At 47.9% G+C, this 21,111-nt stretch overlaps 1 protein-coding gene across 1 annotated transcript in view; it reads left to right on the top strand.

Annotated features, from left to right (window-relative positions):
• The first annotated feature begins 246 nt into the window (after positions 1 to 246).
• PAFAH2 (platelet activating factor acetylhydrolase 2) overlaps positions 247 to 21,111 on the top strand; it is a 176,415-nt gene continuing 155,550 nt past the window's right edge. Inside the window, exon 1 of the mRNA XM_086957665.1 lies at positions 247 to 453. The gene's annotated coding sequence lies outside the window, so the exon portion shown is untranslated. The remainder of the gene's footprint in view (positions 454 to 21,111) is intronic.

A 21,111-nucleotide genomic window follows, 5' to 3' on the forward strand; every position in this document is an offset into this window, starting at 1 on the left:
CACGCTGTATAAAACTGCAACAACAAAAAAATGTGCGTCAATAAATCGCCATAGAAATCCTGGTCAACACATCTATTCTTCACCACGAGAGTTTACTTGCCAGGTGTGCCAGTAAAGATATTGCTTTGGCAATGCCCTCACTCGCCCAGAAGATGGCGCGCTTGACTATAAAATGAGTGGCGTGAGATACGCACCCTGCTGAGCTTTATGGTTTCTTCTAAGTAGGGGGAGGGAGTAGTCCTTTTCCTATTTCCATGTCCCTGTGTATAGCGTTGAGATAATCTTTTTTCTCTGCCAATTAATCGTTGGTTTCGGGTTTTTTTTCTCAGCGTTGTGCCCACAGTTTTTACCTTTCAGTCCTACTTCTATCTTCATACCCGTTCATTTGTCCTTTCTCTGTGTTCCTGCCTGCACTGTCAATCGTTGTGGACAGTTCCAATTTCCTGGGTGGAGGTGAGTGTTGTTAACATCTGATTATACTCATTTGGGAGCTATATACTCATTTTTGTTAGACCGGACATGTTCTCTGCTTTGGTCTTCAAATACAGTCATCAACCCTCCTAAGAATTTAAAGATCAAGTCGCCTTTTAGGACAACACAGACCTCAAAGTCCCAAGTTCACATCAATGACATCTCAGGGATTCCGAGGGAAAAGTTCATGATTTTAGAGAAAAAATATGATAGCCAGACGTGAAACTCCGTTAAAGTTCACAAAACAATTAAAATACATATTTTTGGATTTATAATATTTAACTCAAGGTATGCGGTTATAAAATTAATACTTTTTTCCGACTTTTAAATAAATTTCAATCTCTAAACATTTTAAAGATGTTTTCTCTTTCGTGCAACATTTTAAACATTCGCTTGTTGCATCTTAGAAATGATAATGGTCAGTTTAACCGCTGCCTCAATTATATTCTTATCCTTGTATTTCCTATTCTCTTCTATAAAACAAGTGAATTGAATGTGAAGAATGGTTTTTACTCTTCTTAGTTACACATAACATCGTACGTACTTGCCCTCTTTGTCTCTCTTCTCACTCTTATTTTTCCCCTTTCTCTCAGCCTAAAATTGATGGCCGCCGTGGTGTACAAACACTGTCACGCCACATTCTGCGGTATGGCAGTTCACTCACCAAGCCAGGAAATGTCAGCCACCAACATATATCACGCAACTCAGTCCTAACACATGACCAGTGAAGGGAGCACTCACACTCCAATCAGGATCGCCCTAATATTATTGAATGTCCTCCAAGACAACAATTACAAAGCAAGATAAGAAATTTACATTCTACATACACCAGGCAGTTTTGAACACATATCAGACTCCCAAGGATATTACGGCATAGATTTGCTAATTTTGCGGCACAAATATGGTAATTTTCCGGCACTTTATTTTACTTGTTATCATTTCTTTTCAGCCTTAAATCAACGAAAACTGGTTTAGCAGAGTATTCCACATCGACCTAGGCATGTTTAAAGTTTCTGAGAGTGCTTGTTTGCTATATTTTCCTTTTTGGTAACATTCTGCATCATAGGTTAAGCCAAGCAAGATAACACAGGGTTGGTAATCATCATGTTTTTTGTGGCATTGTGCTGTCTTGGGGCTAGCGGTTCCAAGTCCCAGAGCCATCTGCTGTAGGACACTGTTTTGATATTACCACTATGTGCAATAGCCAAACTCAGGGGCAGATTTACAAGCCCCTTGTGTCACATTTACGCAGCCGTTGCATCACTTCTGTGACTCAGCAGCGGCGTAAACCATGCGCCATGTTGCGCCTTATTTACAACGTGACGCATCTAAGGAGATGCGTCCAGTTGTAAAGCCCTGCATCACATTAAACCTGTGTCAGGTTTAATGTATGCAGAGTGGGCGTTCCGTCGGAAAAAAGCCTTGGAAAAGTGACGCAGTCACTTTTCCGACGCCGCTGCGTCAAAACCCTGCGCCTACTTGAATCAGGCGTAAAGCGTGATGCAGCATGTTAGGTATGGACAGCCCCTGAACATTGCTGGAGTTGCGTCACGCTTGCGACACAACTCCAACAATGCGCCGCCCTTACGCCATTAGATGCCTCACGCATCTGTATATCCTTGCGCCACGATGCGCCGCATTGTAAATGCGGCGCATCTGTTGTGGATCAAGGGTAAACTTGCGTGACGCATCTTACCTGGCCATACCTGCTGATATCGGCCCCTAGTGTTTTCCAGCAGCTGCCCTGCGATTACCTTTCCACCTCTTCACCTGGCCTCCTCCTGTCACAATATTTAAAGACCCCAAGTTGGACATTCGAATCCAGCTGTGACATCTTTCACTAGAGGTTCTGTTTATCAGTTATGCATCCTCCTTAATGAGGATAAATTAATGTTGCTTTGTATGATGGCATCTGAGTTAGCTTTGAAACCCATTGTGGCGTCATTCACTAGATTGTTCCGTAACCAATCATTAATCACCAACAATAAGGACATCGGAGGGGTGCCGCTCGTGAAGCGTGGGTGACATTTGAACTTTGCATCTGGCCGTCCAAGGGGCACTAACTGCTGCGGAGCCCTGTGATACGCATTTCTAGTGACCTGGGAGCACTTCGGCTCGGTCATCAAGGCTGGGGGAGTGAATACTGAGCCACCTGCATAGGGAGCGGGACTGCGAGGTCCAGAAGTGCTAGCGCCGTCCATCGCGCGCACCTGGTTCCTCTTCCCGCCCCCTTCTCTCTCCGACCTCCCTGATTGTTCCTGGAGCCTTAAAACTCCTCGCGGCCCCCGCTGGCGCGGGTGCCGCTCGTGAAGCGTGGGTGACATTTGAACTTTGCATCTGGCCGTCCAAGGGGCACTAACTGCTGCGGAGCCCTGTGATACGCATTTCTAGTGACCTGGGAGCACTTCGGCTCGGTCATCAAGGCTGGGGGAGTGAATACTGAGCCACCTGCATAGGGAGCGGGACTGCGAGGTCCAGAAGTGCTAGCGCCGTCCATCGCGCGCACCTGGTTCCTCTTCCCGCCCCCTTCTCTCTCCGACCTCCCTGATTGTTCCTGGAGCCTTAAAACTCCTCGCGGCCCGCGCTGGCGCGGGTGCCGCTCGTGAAGCGTGGGTGACATTTGAACTTTGCATCTGGCCGTCCAAGGGGCACTAACTGCTGCGGAGCCCTGTGATACGCATTTCTAGTGACCTGGGAGCACTTCGGCTCGGTCATCAAGGCTGGGGGAGTGAATACTGAGCCACCTGCATAGGGAGCGGGACTGCGAGGTCCAGAAGTGCTAGCGCCGTCCATCGCGCGCACCTGGTTCCTCTTCCCGCCCCCTTCTCTCTCATCCTCTACTTCAACCGCGACTCGAACGCGAACGCGGGACGCGCGCGGACGAGGAAGCGGGCGAAGACCGGGCAAAGAGCGGGCCGTTGTGTGGCCGTTAGGTGGCTGGGGAGGCTGGCCTGGGCCCTGTCCTTTTTGTCGTGCTCCCTACGTAGACCTGGGCTCTCTGGGACCTCCATTGTTTGTATACACGGAGTAAGTGCTCCTTTTGTTGTCACAGCTTTGCTGGTTTAGTATTTTTAGTCATAGTCACCCTTGTATAACTTCATAGCTGTGTCTCCTCTTCCTATTATGGATACGGCCTCACCTGGGACTTCGGGGGTCAACCTTAATAAGGGTACTCTAGACAACTATTTCAAGAAATCCATCTCTGATATCGAAAGGGAAGAAGCCTTAGCAGAGAAAAGGGTGGAGCGTCGACGCTCCATAGAGGGTTACAAGGCAAGAACTCCCTTGGCTATGTCCCCGCATACCTTAGTACCCAGTACAGAGGTGTCCCCTATTACTGAGGACCCCTTTACATCTCAGGGAATCCCAGAACTTTTAAGGGATATTACCCCCACACCTCCTTCTCACTCAGGGGATTCCTCTAGTTTGCCTACCGTTGTCCCTTCACCACCTTGCAATCCTGATGTAGCTCAGAAATCTGTGCAAGCTCCCATCACTACGGCAAAAACTACTGCTAAAAACCAATTGAGGAAGATTGAGGCCCAGATAATCCCTGGCCCTCCGCCCAAAAAAAGGATGAGGAAAGGGGGTACTACACACAAGGGCAAAATTAGTCACTCTGAATTTGGCAAGGGGAGAGGGGGGGGGGGTTCAGTCACCGTCTCCAAACCAGATGTGGGTACTAGACCTACTACATCTACAGCGATTGCACAAGAAATACCACCCCCTATACTAGCTACTACCCCTCCATGCGCATTTCCAGAGGTGATACCCTTGCTTGCCCCTACCTTAGAGTCAATTGCGCAAATGCTCAGGACACTGACCTCCCCTATCGTAGATAGACTATTGGCAATAGAACAACGGTTAGGGAACTTGGAACAGGTTATTTTAAATAGACCGACTAATCAAAAGGTCCCCATAACACCTAGCATAGTTCAGACTGTAGTCAGCTCACTCAACAGCTCAAAACCTTGCACTTCCAAGATGCTCTATTCAACATCTAACAACCTAGCCAAGGGGGCCAATACGATTGTTACCACCACCACAACAGCCTCATTCCCTTTGTCCAACCCTCCTACTAAAACATTGCCCCACATTCCTCAAGGCATTTTAACTTCCGCCACTCCTCCTACAGTTGCCATTAATAAGAATGGTACCAACTCGCAGGGTGGAAGCAGTATTGCCGCCAGACCAGGCCAACAGGGGGGAGAGAGGGCACCATCTACCAACGCACCTAAACGTAGGATCCCCCAGGTCGAACTTCCTCCAGAATCACTACCCTATGTAGTGGTTCTCACGGGCGTACCTACTCTAGACCCAGATAAGCGAGAAGGCCCAGAGCAACTTAAAAACAAAACTATGTATTGGCTGTCCAAAAATAGACCTCTCCCGGTGAATGTTAATGGAGACATAGTGCATGTGCGCCGACTCTCCTGGTTAGGGGGACGGGAGAAAGACATTGAGGGCGATTTGATTGTGATTAACTTTAGGGACCCGGAAGCTGTTAGGCATATTCTGAGTTGGATGCCGGGGAACCTAGGCAAATCAATTATGCCGTGTGACCTCACTTATTTTTATCCCAGAGCCCTAGTAGCCCCTCTGTCATGCCCATGGCCCCCCATGCCCCCGATAGGGATTAATGGCCCAAAACAAACTAACCATTACCTCCCCTTATACCCAGGCTCCATGATCCCAAAGAATGTTCCTGGGTGGGAACATGTTCCATCTAGGGGCTATGGAACTAATCACAGGAGTATGGAACATTTTTCCCATTCGGGGGGGATGGACCATTTGCTTCCATTTACACCTTTGGAAGTTAACAACAGATTTCAAGCTCTTTCTGGCTTAGACTCTTGTGATTGACGCCTGGGGTGTTCACTTGGTTGTTCTCCCGATGAAAGAGTATCAAACGGACTGAATGAAAATTCTCACGCACCCGGTGCCAATTCCCTCTGCCAATTGTCAGTAGACCCTCATGGTTCGATCCCAATCCCTCCAGTCATATCTAACCTTAGTCTACCCCCCTTACAAGGGGTTCCCATCCCAAAAGTCTGTAGTGGTAGAAATATTTTAGGGGGGCATGGACTATTCCTGCACACTCCTTCTAGTGTCCTGCGGGTACTATCTTGGAATGTTGCAGGTATTTCCAATAAAATTCACACGGATGAATGGGATTCCCTCATAACAAATAGTGATATCTGCCTCTTTCAAGAGACATGGGCGAGGGTGCCGGTTCTTAAAACTGGCTATGCCATATTTGAGATCCATGCCACCTGGAACGGCAAGGGGAGGCCTTCGGGTGGTTTGGCGGTGTGGATAGCTTCGCATATTGGCTGCAAAGCGGAATCCCTACCTACTTCTTCCCAAGACATCCAGTGTGTCCTTCTAAAATGGAAGGGGGCTCCAACGTTAGCAATTATAAATGTTTATTCCCGCCCAGTAGGACCAACGGCAGAGTCCACTACACTAGAAGATCTTGTGTCCTTTATGGGCCAGCTGCCGGCAGACTTCAAGGTGGTAATGGGCGGTGACTTTAATTGCCACTTCGAGCCCCTAGAGGGCTTGAGGGAAGGGGCCCTTACTGCAGAAGACGACTTCTGGGGCATACCAGTGTGTCACTCGCCGCATCCTAAATCCTGGTCCCCACTTGCGGTCCAAATTATGTCTTTAACTCTTAATTTCGCTTTAAGAGCTTGTAATGGACGGACTCCCTCAGATACCCCTTCAAAGTGCACTTTTAATAGACTTAATCACGAGTCACGACTGGACTATGTTTTTGTTGACATCACCCTCTGGCCTAAGGTGGAGGACTTCTATGTAATTCCTCGCACTGATAGTGACCATAATGCCCTCCTCCTCTCCCTGGCCTACCTCCCCGAACCTATAGGACCCTCTCGCCAAGAAGAAAGAGATGAAAGGGGAAATTTGGTATTAACCGCAAATAGGCGTAGGGTGAGGTGGCAGAATTTCTCCAAATCGGAAGAAAATATGGGGAAAATTTATAATTTGGTCCTGCCCAAATTTGAGGCCTTGGAAGAACTAATTAGTCTATCCAGTACCCAGGCCCTGCAGGAATCCTTACCCTCCATACACGAAGAGTTAGTGGCTGTATTGGGAGAGGTCCTCTACCCAGAGGTGCCAAAGTCCAAGCCCAAGACCAGAACATCTACTTGGTATAACTCTGAGTGTAGAAAGGTTAAAGCTGACCTAATCACTGCAGTTAAAGAGGGGGAATCCCGGACCAGGGTGTCCGCTCTCCGGCGACAGTACAAAGATACAATGGCTCGTGTGAGGTCAGACTGGGACTGGGATAGATGGCAGGATCTGTCCGCAGCTCTAACAGCCAAGGACTCTAGAAGATTCTGGTCCTTGGTAACTACTGGCTCAGGGGAACCAAAAGCCGCAGTAGAACCTAATATAGCAGCACAAATATGGGAAGATCACTTCGGGAAACTCTATGCAGACGTCCATGAAAATACAGATGCTACTGTTGAAACACTCCTCTCCCTTCCTGGTGACACGCTGGAGTTTACGTTAGGGGAAGTGGCCAGTGCAATTGATGGCTTAGCGTTGGGCAAGGCACCTGGCCTTGATAAATTACCTGGTGACCTTTTTAGGTCCCATTCAGAGATCTGGGCGCCTTACCTTCACATCCTCTTTAACTCACTCGCACATGGTATGGCGATCCCCTGTACTTGGCTGGGGGCAGAGATAGTCCCTATCTTCAAGAAGGGCTGTCCTCTGCTCCCATCCAACTACAGGCCGATCAGCCTGATAGATGTCCCCCAGAAGATCTACTCGCGAATCCTACTAGACCATCTGTTGGTCTGGATGGAGGATAATGAAATCCTAAGTCCTCTCCAGGCTGGCTTCAGGAAAAATACGTCCACCATGGACCAAATCTTCCGCCTAGTTCTCCTCTTTTGGAAAACGGTGACCATCGAGGGCGGGAGATTGTACATGGTGTTCGTGGACCTGAAGTCAGCGTTCGATCTGGTACCGCGAGGAAAACTCTGGGAGGTCCTGAAGGAGTTGGGAGTGCCCACTAACTTACTCCAGGCTATAATTAGACTGCACCAGGGCAACTTTGCTCAGGTACGCTGCGGACGGGGCGGAGCACTGTCAAATAGGTTTCCTGTCTCCCGGGGGGTTAGGCAGGGCTGTGTCCTTGCCCCCACTCTTTTTTGTTTATATGTGAACAGCGTCATCTCACATTTAGTTAATGTTGAGGATAATGACGCTCCAGTCTTGGCAGGCAGGAGGGTACCAGCGATTATGTTTGCTGATGATACCCTCCTGCTTTCCAAATCACCGATGGGAATTCAGAGAACCCTTGATGGCTTCGATCTCTTCTGTAGGCAGCATGGCCTTGAAATAAACGCAGGGAAGACCAAATACATGATTTTTAACCCCTCCTCTACTACTAGACCTAACCCAACCTTAAATTCTACGGTCTTAGAGAGGGTCAAAACCTTTCAGTATTTGGGTGTAACCCTGCAGGAGAACCTCTCATGGCACCCACAGATTGCAAGCTCGCGACTTAGGCTATCTCAACTGTCTGGGGCTATCTTAAAGGTTACCAACACCTCAACCTATAAACCTATAGCTCCTGCAGTTGAGATGTATAAAGTGCAAGCGAAACCAGCCGCACTCTATGGAAGCGAGCTATGGGGGCACCAAGCGGCTACAGAGCTGGTGGGTGTTGAAAATAATTTTATGAGGCGTCTCCTGGCCCTCCCAACTGCAACTCCCTTACTTCCCATACGTCTGGACCTGGGTCTACCTTCCATTAGAGAGGATCTCAATTCCAAACCCATTAGATTTTGGCATAGACTGTGGTCAACAAAGGAGCTTAGCCATCACAGGCAAGACCTGGTAAATGTCATGAACATGAACCACAATGGCAAGATACCTTGGCTAGCCTTTGTAAAAAAAGAATTGTTTAGGCTTGGTTTTAGCGAGCTTTGGGTGACTCCAGAATTAGGATGCAGCAAGGTACCCCGGAAAAGTCTAGTGGAAGCGTACAAGGAACAAAACCTCACATCTCACATGACTGCACTTAGCACCGGCACCCTTACTCACTGTTTTATTCAATCCAAAAATTCATACAAGTTTGAAACCTTCTTGGATTTTATATACCCAACCCTGGCAAGGAAGTTGTTTTTACAGTGGCGGTTTGGCTCCCTGCCAATTAAATCCTTTACTAGTAAATGGACCAATGGGGGGGATAAGTTATGCCCTGGTTGTAATCTGGACGATGAGGACGAAATCCATGTTCTGTTTTTCTGCCCCACATATAAATCCTCAAGGAAATATTGGTTGGTGCCCTTATGCAGGAACATGGCTATAAGGAACTGCCTGTCATCTTACAGAATACTGAAATCTGACCCTTCCCCCCATATTGTATTTGCAGTTTCCAAATTTCTCCTTGCTATGTGGCGTAAGAGGTCCAAGCTGATTAAGGATAATCTAACATAGATCGAATTTCCCGCCACTGTTTTAATGTTTTTACGGCTTCCGCTGATAACCTCCTTGCCACAATGTCAATTTTACTTCCATGTAATGAACTGTGCCGCTCCCCTTCTTATGTATTTTTATCTATTCGATTTTAAAGATGGATAAGAAGTCTCGTTACTGTTTTTTTGTACATTCCAGTGATGTTTTTATACTGTTGTATGTATTTGTATGCTTCTTTTATGGCCTAAAAGGCCGAAATAAAGATTTTTGGATTGGATTGGATTGGCTTTGTCCAGGTCTGGTTCGACAAGGGAGACATTATTACGTCATCCAATTCTTGGTCTGATGACCATTTCTGTACCACCAACAATGAGGTCATCAGAGTTGCTTTGTTTCATCAGATCTGGTTCCTCAAGAGAGACCCATTATGTTATCACCCACAACTTAATCCATTAACCATTGATGCACCAACAATGAGGTAATCAGAATGTTGCTTTATTTGATCAAGTCTGAATCGACAATCGCGACTCATTGTGAAATCATCCACTTCTAGGGCTTTTAACCATTCATGTACCACCAACAATGAGGTCATCAGTGTTGCTTTGTTTGATCAGGCGTGGTTTGAAAATGGAAACTCGTTTTGATGTCACTATTAGGACTGTTAACCATCCATGTACCACCAACGACGGGGGTGTCAAAATGTCACTTTGATTAATGCCTGGCTGTCTTCGCTTACTACAAAGCCACTTTCATTAATATTGACCAGGTGTGCAGCTCATTTCACAGCTTGACCTGTCTTGTCTTTTGGTTTTTTATGAATCACACACCTTAGCTGGACATGGCGGGATCGACTGCCACATTTTACAACAAAACACACAAGATGATCGACAGAATGTTGCACATTGGCAAAACATTCACCCCCCAGACACAAATCTGGGTATAATCCATCGTTATTTTGCCCACCACGCCATCCCAGTTCAGACATGGCTATATGCAAATCAGTCTTGACCCTGTGCCTCATGGGAGCAGTCCAGCCAAGCCATTTCTTCCCTGGACCGGAATCAAGCATCCTAGGACCGGTTTCTGGCTATCAGCCGTCATCAGCCAGGATAGCTTGACTCCAGTGGCGTAGTGAGCAAGGGACCCACGTCTGGGCATACCCTTCCCACATAGGGCGAACAGCAAAACACACAAGATGATGGACGGAATGTTGCACATTGGCAAAACATTCACTCCCAGTCCATCATATATATATTTCACGACTGGTATGCTAATGGTAAACATGCAAAGCTGTTCAAATGAAAATGTGTGGGGGCACTGTAGGGTTAAGTATAAATACAGCGCATGGGAAACAAAATCTTTCCCGAAAGGAAAAACTTGGAACGGAGAGTAGCTCCTCGAAGCTGTGTAGACAGAGGACATGGTGCTTCGAGTATCAGATATTCATAGCTGTCAACTGCATTCGCCCAATTAAAATGAATCAAGAAGAGACAAATTATATATTTTGTGCCTTTTTGGCAGTATTTCATGCATTTTTCAAACTTTTCTTTCATTTTAACTCACATGGTGAAATGATTCAGTCTGAACCTCAGGCCGGTTGCAGTCCCTGTAATCATTTGTAATGTGCAACGGCATTAAGGCCCAATTATGAAAAGGTCCCTGGACTCACCCCCACCGATCCATACTCTCCAGGGCTCGAGCACTTCTACACAGGAGACCAGAACCACAGGGCAATTTTATCTAGGGTCTCCCACACTACTTAGCGAAATAAATAAAACAAGACAAAGTGACCAGCTCGTTTTTTTTCAACTCAAACACCTGAGCGCCACTTTACACAGTTTGCCAGTGAAATTTTACTTTCGTTTTCTCAACTCCCTTCTACAGCATTGCTTTCCCTTCATTCTGTGATACTCTCGCGGCTCTGAATCCACATGCCAGAGCCATACACCAGAGAATATAAGTTGTGAATGCATGTCCTGCACGTTTGAATGGCATTTCGCAGCCGAAAAGATAAATATTGCGGTCATCGCCCTCCTCAGCTGATTTTGCAATATTTTCGCGGATAACGAAACCGCGAAATGCTGGAGGGTCTGACATATTACAGATTCTTACTCATGGCAAACAAGCAGTGGCATAGCCAATAGGTCGCACCTTTGGGATCTATTGGCTTTTCCAATGCTTTTTAGCAGTGCTGCACAGCTTTCCCAGTACTGGGCAATATTTGCTGAATATAAAAAGCCTTAGACAGGAACACCACATCATTTCGTAGGCAAGCATAATATGCAGCGGCGGCTGCTCCGCTAAGGCAGAGGTGCATCGCCCCACTTGCAAAAAGGAAAAATAAAATGATAATAATGCAATGTTATTAACATTTTATTTTTATTTACTGCGCCAGTTTGGTTTTTAGTGCAGGGCAGGGCTGGGCTGTGTCACGGGGAGGAGTCGTTGATGCACCAAAAGTGTGCTTGACGGTTTGTCCTGCCAAGACGCCATGCGTACTTTAGCATTTCTCCACCAGGCTGTGTCGTACTGTTCCAGGCTCCCAGCCCCTGTCTGAGCAGCGAACCAGGCCGCTCAGACCTATCACGATGCTGCTTTCATGCTGGTGACAGCAGTGTTGTGATTGGCTAGGAGAGGCTGGGAGCCTGTGTGCTTCCTTCTTCAATGCTAAGTGGAAAGAAGAAAGACGGAGGAAAGGCGGTGTCTGGAAGGTAAGTGATTTTTTTTCTACCGCTCCCCGCTTCACCCATACTAATCAGTAGCAGCCACCACTGATAACATGCCCATGCCTACAAAATGATGCAGGTGCTTTTTTCTGTCTAGTTACTGATCCGAGTTGGATTGGTAGCTAAAAAGGAAAACATGTAGAATTGTTTTTTAAGTGAGTAGAGGGAAGCAATAAGATAAGTTGAAGCAATACGGAGGGCATGGGTTAACAGGGTAGAGAGCAAGATAGATCAGGCAGGAGAGAAGCATACCAGCTAGCAATAACAGGTGGAGCACGGGTGGGGAGGAGAAGCAACCTCCCCACACCCTACTACGCACATCTATCATCTGATGGAGAGGTCTGAAAGGAGAGGGCAGTTCCTCAGCACACTGTACTACACAGATCTGTAATTTGAGAAAAAGGTCTCCGCTGAGATGACAGTCCCTCCACACACCCACCTGTGTACACCCGTCATCTGATAGAGCGAGGTCTGAAAGGAGAGGTCAGTTCCCCCACACTCACAACCACTCACAGCTGCCATTTGAGAGAGAGGTCTGAAGGAGAGGATAGTCCATCCACGCACCCTACTACACCCACCCATCATGTGAAAGTGAGGTGTCAAAAGAGAACCCAGTCTTTCCCCAAACCCTATTATGCACACCCATCATTACAGATAGAGGTCTCAGCAGAGAGGCCAGTCCCTCCACACACCCTACTATGCACACCGGACATCTGAGGGAGAGATCTGAAAGGAGAACCTAGTCCATCCCAAAACTCTATTACGTACATCCATCTTTACAGAGAGGTCTCAGCCGAGAGGCTAGTCGCTCCCCACACCCTACTACACACCCATCATACAAGAGAGGTGTCTCAGCAAAGAGGCCAGTTCTTTCACACACCCTACTATGGTTGCCCAACATCTGAGAGAGGTGTCAGGAAACAGGCCATTCCCTCCTACACACTACTATGCATAATGGTCACCCTGTGGAGATGTGTCAGCGGAGAGGCCAGTCTCTCCTTATTTCCTACTATACACTCTTATTATAGTCTGGAAAGCTCTGAGTGGATGGGCCACTTTCTCCCCCTACCCTAATTGTGGGAACTATAAAAATATCAGTACTGTAATGAAAGAAAGTGTGAAATCTATTTCCATAAAATATTTGCGTTCTCTTGAGACTCTCGCAGGATCGTACAAAAGTAGGGAAGTAGGGAAAATCTGTCTAAAGAGAGAAAGGTCTCAGCAGAGATGCTTATGTGTTTGCAGACTCTACTATCCACACCAAAGAATACAGCACTCTTATCCATGGGGCATATGGTAGTTGTTTGAGCTGGCTGTACTCCCACGAGACTCAGAAAAATAGACGTGCGGAGGCTCAGAAAAATAGACATGCGGAGGCAGGCGTTTGTGTGCTCCGGCTCTCTTTCTCGACAGTCTTGCGAGACCAGACTAGGAATACTGCCCTTGGACTGAACTTGAGGGATTGCCTCCCTGGCTCTTACTAGCCTTCGTGAACTCTTGCGAGAGGCTTGTGTGAGCCGTAGTTTTCAGTACCCTTCTCTGGCTCTCGCAAGAGTCTCACAAGAGATTTTAAAAAGAGGAAAAAAAGGGAAACAGAGCAAGCTACATAGATCATAAAAGTAGAATATAGTTCCGAAAAGAGCTGTTTTTGTTAACTGTTTTCAATATCTATAAAATATTGTCTTTTCAAACAGGTTTAATATTTTAATTTTTTTTTTTAACCCTTTCGATGCTGATGACGAGCTCAGCTCGTCATCACCCACGGGTGTCGTGTGCTGATGACGAGCTGAGCTCGTCATAGTGCCACTAAAATGGCATTTTCCAGCACTGGGGGGGAAAACGCCCAGCAGCCATGTGGTTAAGGGAACAACAAGACCATACAACTTGAAATGTTAAACAAACACCCAATAGCATCTCGTAAAAAAAGGAGAAAAAATAACAAAAAAACAATTAAAAGAAAAATTACTGCCTAGGGGGGCACTTGTGCTCCTGGGCAAGTTTCTCCTGGGCAGACCTGCTTGTCTCTGATGAAAAATGATCTCCTTGCACCAGCAGCAAGACAGTGCTTTATTATAAAAAACAAGCATTGGAAATGCAGTAGGTCTCGGATTTATTTGAGTTAGAGCTAATGGCATTGTGAATGGCAATGTCTTTTAGCCATGTGTTATTGAGTGTATGCATGTGGTGTGTCGTGGAATGATGTGGGTTGGATTGGAATTGTAGCAATGGTGGCATGCTGCGCTTTAGATGAATATGTTTAAAAGTAAAGTGCACCATACTGCGATTGCTACAATAGTTAATTGTGGATGAGTTAACAATTGATGTGTGCACTGTTGGCTTGTGGTGTGTGTGCCTGTAGAAATTGTGCACTGATGGCTGGTGGTGTGTGTGCCTGGTGGAAGCGTGCACTGCCGGCTGGAGGTGTGTGTGCCCAGTGAAAGCGTGCACTGACGGCTGGTGGTGTTTGTGCCTGGTGAAAGCGTGCACTGATGGTGTGTGTGGGTGTGTGTGTGGTTGCGTGTATGGTGGTGAGTGTGTGGTGGTGAGTGTGTGGTGGTGAATGTGTGGTGGTGAATGGGTGTGTTGGTGTGTCTGGTGGTGTGTGTGGTGGTGTGTGTGTGTGTGTGGTGTTGTGTGTGTGGTGTTATGTGCGTTGTGTTATGTGTGTGGTGGGCTTAGTTCGAGTTTTCGTACCCTGCACACTCACACACTGCCCCTACACACTCACACACTGCTCACCCTACACACTCCTACAATGTTCACCCTGCACACTCACACAATGCTTACCCTGCACACTCACACAATGCTCACCCTGCACACTCACACACTGCACACTCACACACTGTTCATCCTGCACACTCACACAATGCTCACCCTGCACACTCACACAATGCTCACCCTGCACACTCACACACTGCTCACCCTGCACACACATACACTGCTTACCCTACACACACACATACTGCTTACCCTACACACTCTCACACTGCTCACCATGCACACTCACACACTGATCACCCTACACACTCACACACTGATCACCCTACACACTCAGACAATGTTCACCTTGCACACTCACACACTGCTCACCCTACACACTCACACACTGTTAACCCTGCATACTCACACACTGCTCACCCTGCATGCTCACACACTGCTCACCCTGCACGCTCACACACTGCTCACCTTGCACACTCACACACTGCTCACCCTACACACTCACACACTGCTCACCCTACGTAATGCGTAAAGACCTACCTCTGCTCTTTGGCCTGTGTTGTAATCGTACAGTAGGTTGTGAGTAGATGCGCTTGATTGGTTGGGGCGTCCCCTCCTTGCTGCTCCCCTCACAGAGGGCCGGGTGCCTCCATGAAGCTCCCAAGACACGTGTTCAGCTGTATTTTTGTTTTAGCTCCTGTGTGTCAGTGCACCGTGTAAGCGCACAAGCATACCCTGCTCTCTCTGGAACACTCACTGCTGAGTCTCTCTCACTCTGCTGTCACTCTCACTCTGCTGTCACTCTCACTCTGCTGTCACTCTCACTCTGCTGTCACTCTCTCTCTTGTCACTCTCACTCTGCTGTCACTCTCACTCTGCTGTCACTCTCACTCTGCTGTCACTCTCACTCTGCTGTCACTCACTCTGCTGTCCCTCACTCTGCTGTCCCTCACTCTGCTGTCACTCACTCTGCTGTCACTCACTCTGCTGTCACTCTCACTCATGTTGTCACTCTCAGTCTACTGTCACTCATGCTGTCACTCTCACTCTGCTATCACTCTCACTCTATCACTCTCACTCTGCTGTCACTCTCACTCTGCTGTCACTCTCACTCTGCTGTCACTCTCACTCTGCTGTCACTCTCACTCTGCTGTCACTCTCACTCTTGCTGTCACTCTCACTCATGCTGTCACTCATGCTGTCATTCTCACTGTGCTGTCACTCTCACTCTGCTGTCACTCTCACTCTGCTGTCACTCTCACTCTGCTGTCACTCTCACTCTGGTGTCACTCTCACTCTGGTGTCACTCTCACTCTGGTGTCGCTCACACCCTGCTGTCGCTCTCAATCTCAGCTGTCACTGCATGCGCAGTGTACGCTAGGCCCGAGACCTAAAAAGACAGAAATAGGGGTGGCGTGAATGTATCACACTGATTGTGCAAAGGTCGGGAAGGAACTCCCTGCATCCTTTCGACTCGCCCCTCAACAGAGCCTCCGCCCCTCAACATAGCCTCCACAGCTTTTCAAAATCAAAAGAACATAACAAGAGAGGTAGCAGTTGCTCTCAGTGCAAGTGTGCACTGAAGCAGGTACTGTTGTAGAATTTGCCTATACCATGTACTGCACTGTGACATTTACACAGCACTTCATCCTAGGGTGACCAACCGTCCGTAAATTTCACGGACAGTCCGTAATTTCGGCCGTCTGTCCGTTGTCCGTGAAGGATCCTTTAACGGACGCCATTTGTCCGTAATTTTAACCGGGCACAGCTTCCACCCACCTCCCGTCTTAACTCCGAGGCTTTTTCCAATGCTCAGATACCCAGCAGCATAGGAGAGGCACAGCGGGATGGCCTCACACCTCCAGCCCTTGATGAGCTGTTAAGAGGTGCTCGAAGGTGACAGAGAGAGGGGCTGTGGCTTCAGGAGCAGGGCCATCTATTCAGATGCAAACAGCCCTGAATGCGTCTCTGCAATTTAGAGGGGCCGCCGCCTCACACATTCCCTTTCTGCCAGGGCCCCAAACGTCGTAGAACCGGCCCTGATTGCAGCACTGGTTCTCTTCACAGAGCAGGTCTTCAAACATGCAGCCTATAATGTAATAAAGTAAAGAAATGGCACAATCGCACCCACACTGATTAACAAAGTATGGAGGACAATCAGTTAAATCAGTTCTCTTGGAGTATCTCCTTTACGTACTGTACATCACAGTGGGGGCTGGCAAAACTAACATTTTGGACAGGGAGCCTGTCTTCTCCTTGTCTTGTCCAGGAGGGGGTGAGGAGCCTACCCAACCCTGTAAGAGACAGGATGATACTAGAATACTGCATGCCCACCCCTGTGCCCACTCTGGTGGATCCTGTTCCCCCTCCTGTGATCGCTCCTGCCCCCCCCACCCCCCAGTGATGGCTCCTGTATTTGTATTTGTATTTGTATTTGAGCTTATATAGCGCACAGCTACCCACAAAGGGTTTCCCGGCGCTTGCTTAGGGAACCCGTCCTGGTATTCCCCTGTGAGATAACCCCGGCAGGGTATCCACAAGGTGAAAGCCAGGCATCCCGCCGCGAGGGGCCGTTGTGGAGATTAAGCAAGCTATTGCCCAGAGTCGCAGAGTGTGAACCCGTGAGTTGAGAAGGCACCGGAGCGAGAATTATCGAGTCCGTGGAATTTTTAGCCCAAGACCCGCCGAGGCGGGGAATTGAACCCTGGTCCAGGGCCGATCTCAGCTTCCGGGTCTGCCGCCTCTAACCCCTGAGCCACACAGGCTCCTGTGCCCCCCATGTGATGGCTCCTATCCCCCCACCCCCCTGCTGTGATGGCTCCTGTCCCCCCTGTGGTGGCTCTTGTCCCCCTCCTGTGGTGGATCCTGTCTCTGCCCTGGGTGACTTCTGTCTCACTCCTGGAAAGGCTCCTGCAGCGAGGGTGAAGTTCTTGATGGGCCTCTTCTCAGAAAGGCTCAGCTCAAAATTAATACGAAAAGGTGGGCGAGTGAGTAAGTGAAGGGATGGGTGGATAGCTGGATGAATTAGTGAAAGGGTGAGTGGATGAATGAAAGATTGAATTAAAAGATAATGAGAGAGGATGGATGGATTGATGGAGTGGAAGGATGGAAGAGAGAAAAGGTAAATAGCTGGATGTATGGGTGGAAGGGTAGCTGGATGGGTAAAAGGGTGGATGGATGAGTAAAAGCGTGGATGATGAGTGAGTTGATGGATGAGTGAAATGATAGATGATTGATGAACTGATAAGTGCAAGGGTGAATGGATGGACAGATGAGCGAAAGGGTGGATGCAAGGATGGATGAGTGAGTGACAGGGAGGGTAGATGGACAAAAGGATGAATAGATGAGTGAAGGAGTGAAAGGATAAATGGATGAGAGAAAGGATGGATGCGTGATAGGGTTAATGGATGGATTCATGAGTGGATGAGTAGATGGGTGGGTGGATGGATGGAAGGAAGGATGACTAAGTGAAAGGGTCAATGGAGAGAGAAAGGGAGGATGGATGGATGACTGAAAGGATGGATGGTTGGAAGGATGAATGACTGGGTGGATGGATAGTAAGTGAAAGGGTAACTGGCTGGATGGATGAGTGAATGAATGGATGGATGGGTAGAAGAGAGGATGGATGAGTGTACAGGTGGATAGGGTGAAAGGATGGATGGATGATGGATGAGTGAAAGGATGAATGAAATGATAGATGGACGGATACATGATGAATAGGTTTGCAAATGGTTGAATATGTTTGGATATGGCTGGGCTTACTTATATACTATTGCGCGACCTCTGATGTGTCTTTAAAACTTTTGTCCTGAATTTTGACCTACTGTCCTGAATTTGTGTCCTAAATTTTGACCCTTTGTCCTGAATTTTTATAGTCACCGTCCTGAATTTGCACCCATAACAGTTGGTCACCCTACTTCATCCCCGGGCTGTGGAGCGCTCCGGTTTGCACGGAGACCTTAGGTGCAAAGGTTTAAGATTGCGTGGGTTCGACCGTGACCAGTGCCTGTGATGCTGGGTGACGCGTGTGAGGTCTGGAGACGGGGACTCTGCGCAAGCGCAGATCGGCCCTCTTACATGGCTGGTTATACTACTTTTAGCAAGCGCAGACATGCCCTCCCTCTTACATTGCTGCGCAGCCAAGTTTTAATGTGCTCCAGTTTTTCTTGCTGTTTGCAAAAGTCCTCTTATTCCTGCTGGCACTGAGTGGCGTTTCACCCGGTGCGAGATTTGTTGAAGGAAGGAACAGATAGGAGAGGGCTGCTCCATGACACAGTGGTTGCCTTGACAGTAGGTGCTCACTTTTTTTTGCTGGGGGGAACGAACAGACCGGCTGACATTGCAGCACGCACACAGAAAGACAGACCTTGGACACTGCAGTCACACAGACAGACGGAGAATGCAGGCACACAGATAGATGGACCTCGGAGACTGCAGACACACAGACAGGCTGACACTGCACGCACACAGACAGATAGACACTGCAGGCACACAGACAGCGGGACTCTACAGGCACACAGACAGACGGACACTACAGGCACACAGACAGGCTGACATTGCAGCACGCACACAGAAAGACGGACCTCGGACACTGAAGGCACACAGACAGACGGACACTGCAGGCACACACACAGACAGACAGACGGACACTACAGGCAGACAGACAGGTGGACACTGCAGGCACACGGACAGCGGGACAGCCATGCTAGGCCGGGGTCTGAAATCTGCCTGCTCCCGGCAGCCTCCGCGCCTCTAATGACCGCCTCGGGTTTCTCAAGCCTGCTCCACTCTACTCTATGCGACTCCACTATATGCCATTCCACTCTATGCCACTCTAAGGTATGCCACTCTACTTTACTCCATTCCACTCTACTTCACTCTACACAATTCTACTCTACACCACTCTATGCTACGATGCTGTACTCTACACCACTCTAATCCAGTCTATGCCACTCTACTCTACACCACTGTACTGTGCTCTACAGCACTCTACCCTGTGCCATTCCACTCTATGCCACTCTAATGTAAGCCACTCTACTCTACTCCATTTCACTCTACTCCACTCTGCATCACTCTACGCCACTCTACGCCACTCTACTCTATGCCGCTCTACGCTGCTCTGCGCCTCTCCACTCCAGTCTATGTCTCTCTACTCTACACCACTCTACCCTGTGCCACTCTCCTCTACACCACACCACTAGCTTTTAGCCATGCTGAACAGCAACCACGCTGCTGTACATCACGGCTAAAAGACATTAGCCATGCCAATAGCTCTCACTCTACTGTATGCCACTCCACTATATGCCACTCTACCCTATACTTCTCCACTCTACTCCTATCCAATTTACGCCACTCTACTCTGTCACTATACTCCACGCCACTCTATTCTGTGCCACTCTACTCCACTCTGCTCTGCACCACCCTCCTCTAAGCCACACCAATACCTTTTAGCCATGTTGAACAGCAGCCACACTGCTGTACATCATTCATAAAGACATTGGCAAAGCCAATAGATCTCACATTAGCAAGGCCTGCTGGCTTTGCCACTGTTTGTTAAAGTTATCACTTCCACATACAATTTAAAAGCCATAGACTCTTAAAGAGCACTCTTGTAATATTCTAGTAGCTTCACAGTGTGTCAAAGAAGCCTGACCCTCCACATTAGCCGACCCCATTTTTTCCAACATGTACCAGGAGTTCACCCCGTATGTCAGAAATTACATCCAGTATGCTGGTGCCTGCATTTTTCTCATGGATGCCCTCCAATTTGTCACTTATTATCATAGACAATTGTTTTTTGTTTCCAGTAGTACCTCTTCAAGAGGAATAAATAATAGCAGGGCATAACTGCCAAAGAAATCATTACTAATATTCAGGTCTCCTGATGAAAGGCAAGTAAAGTTGTGATGCAGGTCTGGAATGAAGGGGTTATTTAGTGTTGCAGTAGTTTGTGAATATTTTGACTAAGAATAGATTATATGCATGTTTGCTCTGTCGTATAAACAATGCATTTGCACTACTGTATCTATATGTTTCAGCACTTTGTTTGTACTCTCACAAGGACAGATGCCTTCCTATATTATAAGCATTGACTTTAATGGCACGTTTGCCTTGAAACGGCTTCTGGCAGGCCAAACATGTGATCTAGGTTGGTGTGATGGAAAACAAAATACTGTTGCCATCAAGGGTAAAGAAAGATCCTCCTGCTAGCATTTGGATGTCTTTTTCCCTGACTCTTTTTTCCCTATCACCTGTTAGGTATGCATTTTAAGAGTCCGGTCCAAAGCCTAGTCACCTCCCTGTGCTCCCCCTTATTGCCGTTAGTCTTGGGACTGGCTGCTCCCCATCCACACTGTGAGTTGTTTTAAGAGGGTAGCTCAGGAATTGATAAGTGGAACTTTATCGGGAAAACCCTCAAGTTGCTTATTAGGTCATTGAGTGACATGAGGTTAGTTAAGTGTCTGTTTTGCTGGTGGTGCGGTTGTGGCTCTTGCCTCCTTAACCCCTTGGACGCTCATGACGAGCTCAGCTCGTCATGGTGTACACCTCCATACACTCATGACGAGCTGAGCTCGTCATGAACAATGGGAAATTCACTAAATGAGCACAGGAGGAAAATAACGCTAGCACCCTGAGGGTTAAACTGGCCGGCCACTGTTAGTAGGCTCCCCTTGAGTGTGTCTGGAAGCTAGTTGTTGCAGTGGGATGGTACAGGACCTGAGAGTACCAGCACAACAAA

Source organism: Lissotriton vulgaris, chromosome 2_1, assembly GCF_964263255.1.
Source record: "Lissotriton vulgaris chromosome 2_1, aLisVul1.2, whole genome shotgun sequence".
In the NCBI taxonomy this organism is placed as follows: Eukaryota; Metazoa; Chordata; class Amphibia; order Caudata; family Salamandridae; genus Lissotriton; species Lissotriton vulgaris.